Genomic DNA, 3,372 nt, shown 5'->3' with positions numbered 1-3,372 from the left:
TATACTATTTTCATAGTTAAAAATTAATTAAAGAAAATAATATCCAACTCGTTTATTCTATTACTTTCTTATCTTCTTTTTTAAACTATGAAACTATTATAAACATATTGTATACATATTTTTTTATTATCCTGTTATTACTTGGCTCGTGTATTGATTATGCTTAAAAAAAATAGTGTATTTTGATCGAGCATTCGTGCTATAAAGGCAGGTGTATCGACACACCTGCGTCAACCCAAGCAAGATAAGCTGTCGAACGCTGCATAAACCGATTTATATTTCCTTCCGAAAGCGTATTTTGATAAGAAATGCTTTGATATATGTTATCAGTCTCTCTTTGTTACTTTTTATTTCCATTTAGAAACGTTATCTCCAAGCAAACAACAATTTCCTGTATAAAGCAGAGAATCCTTCAAAGTTCTTCATTTCGAGATTCGGAAAGATTATGGCAAAAATCTTGGGTGCGTTCAAAGAGACCGCTATTAGCGCTATTTGTGTTTTTTATCTTTACCATTCATTAGATGTAAACAAGAATAAAATAATGCAATTAGTGCTAATAGCGTCTCCCCAAACATACCCCTTGTGTCAGCTTCCATTTTTAATGTATCTATTACTTACCTTTTAAGTATCTATTTTTTAATATTATCAACAAATTTTTAATAATATTATCAACATTTCAATATGAGTTTAATTTAGATTATATTTGGATAAAATTAAAATTAATTAAGTTAACATTCTTTTTTTAATTAAATTAAGTTATAAGTTAATAATAGATTGAATATATTAAAATTATTCAATCTATTACTTTTTACCCTTTACGGGAGTTATACTAGTTAGTATTTTATTCCTATGTACAAATCGAAATACTAAAAATAAACCTTTAGGAGAAAAAATACCTGAGAAAGATTAAAATCTAATTTGAGCTATTTCTTTTTTCTTTAGAGACCCAATACTCTATTTAGAAATATGTATTAAAGCAATTAATAATAATAAATAATATACGATCTATAAGCGCGATGACGAATGGAGAAGAGATGTTTGTCCAAAAGTTATCCGAGGAGTTTCCTCAGATTTTTCACAAACACGCAGAGAAAAGGTCTATTAAAAAATTGAAAATTTTGTTTCCCGCAAAGTCTCTCTTCAAATTCGACGAGTCGAGCTGAAAATTATTAAGCGCTCAGAGCGCATTTATCGCGAATTGTACGAGACTGTCTTATCGGACAATGAAAGTTTGGAATCGATCGGGGTTATACGCAACCCCCCTTCCGCCTCCCGGTGCCACGAAATCGTCCCTAATTGTCCACAAATCGACGGCCACCCTCGATTTCCCGAACCGTTAAGTACAACCACCCGAGGGCGAGGGGGCTGCTCCGTTCCGCTCGCTAGCCCCCTCGACGTCGAGAGGGTTCGGGTTCACCGGGCACGCATCCCCGGTAGAATATGGATTCAATTACACCTCATTGTGCCGCGGTGTCTATAAACAACGCTGTTTTCACAGCTGATAGTGGCCCACCGTGGTCTGCGGGTCGCGCACTCCGAGCACTGTGTTTTATTTAGATTTGTCTGGCCGACGATTCTGAATTTCGGAGAAGGCTTTGACTCTTATTTTGCTTTTTTAATTTTTTTTCGCGAATAAAATCTGCGCGCGTTCCTCACGTGACATAGAAATTTTAGAAACCCAGCGAACATTGTTGAGAGGAACAATTCTCTAGACTCTTTTAATTTTTAAATTTCTTAGTTTTTTTCGAAAGGTTTCTTTTTGGTATTTTAATTTTTACATGAATAAAATGCTAATTAGCTCAACTCTTGCGAGGGATAAAAAGTTATAGATCGCATAATTTTAATATATTCAATCGAATATTAACTTTGCGAAAACAGAATCTAATTTAAATTCTTAGTAAAAATTATTAAAGACATTTTAAAGATCTCGTAAAATCTTTTCATAAAATAATATCAAAAGTTATCATTGAATAAAGTTTCTTCTAAAAAGGAGATTTTTATGATATCTATTTATAGATTTAGAGATCAAATTTAGAATATTTTTAGAATTCTGTTAGATATCATTTAAATATATAATTATTTTTTCTCTCTAAAATTAACGAGAGAATTCATTGATGTTATGTTATCCTCAAGACTATGATGCAGGGTTTTTCAACCAGTGCAATAAACATTTTTAAGAAATTAAAAAAAAGTGAAAAAATTTAAAAATAAGTAAAAAAAACGTAAAAAAAATGTATTTTTTAAATATTATGGAAATTTCCTAAATTATGTATTCCTATAAACGTGTAATATGCTTTTTATATTAAATAATATTCCTGAAATATTAATAAAATGTTTATATGTTCTTTCCTAATAATATTATACGAAGATGTAAATAATATTATTTAATCTTTTAAATTATCGAGAATATTATATCTCTTAAATATAATAATTCTAAAGTTTATGAATATTTTCTGCATAATAATTTACATTAAATTTTGACCACAATAATATTCGTAGAACATTTTCATAATTCCACGGATGAAGTAATATGCCATGAGTATTATGTAAAAACAGGCATATAATATTAACACAATATTCCCATAATATTAAAATAATATTAAAAATATTGAATAATATTATATAATATTCTAGGAGTATTGTGTGCTTGTAGAGATTGTGTTTACTCTCATTTTTACCAAAATATGATATAATTGTAATAAAATCACTTTTAAAATAATAAAATAAAAAATAAAAACTATTTTATAAAATTTAATATTTTTGAATATGTCTATTTCATGAGAACTATATATTAGAAAATTGTGTTAAAGAGAGACAGAGAAAAAGAAAGAGAGAGACCAATAGTGTGCCTTGAGAAATTTGGGAAATTATTTAATATACTGTGAATTGCAAAAAGTTAAAAAATACTGTTATGATGTCGAATATTCTACTCTCAAATCTGACAGTATAATTCTCGTTAGAAGAGAAGTTCTTATCACCTTGACATTCAGAAAATCATAGAAAGTAAAGACATATGCAATAATTTTGTGAAGATTTTTATGCAGTTGATGTTTAAATATAAAGTAATACATTTTTTAATTAATTTTCTAATATAATTAGAGTAGAGTATAAATTAAAAAATTAAATACACGCAGATTTTGTGGGGAATGATTAGAAAAAGCATATAATAAATTGTTGAGACATTGCAGCGTTTTCAAGGTCACCGTCACTCTTCTAAACGGAGAATCACACTTAATGAAACTCACGATGATAATGAAATCTATCATTCACTTGACCATCGCGATTGCCGTAGCGCGATCAGTGTTTTACTCCTATGTAAACCGCGCAATAACGCAACCTGCGGGATTGAAGTTTCTTATCTTCCGCGTTACT

The sequence above is a fragment of the Solenopsis invicta genome, chromosome 3 (genome assembly GCF_016802725.1).
Source record: "Solenopsis invicta isolate M01_SB chromosome 3, UNIL_Sinv_3.0, whole genome shotgun sequence".
NCBI classification, from domain to species: Eukaryota; Metazoa; Arthropoda; class Insecta; order Hymenoptera; family Formicidae; genus Solenopsis; species Solenopsis invicta.
This window is presented reverse-complemented; position numbering follows the sequence as displayed.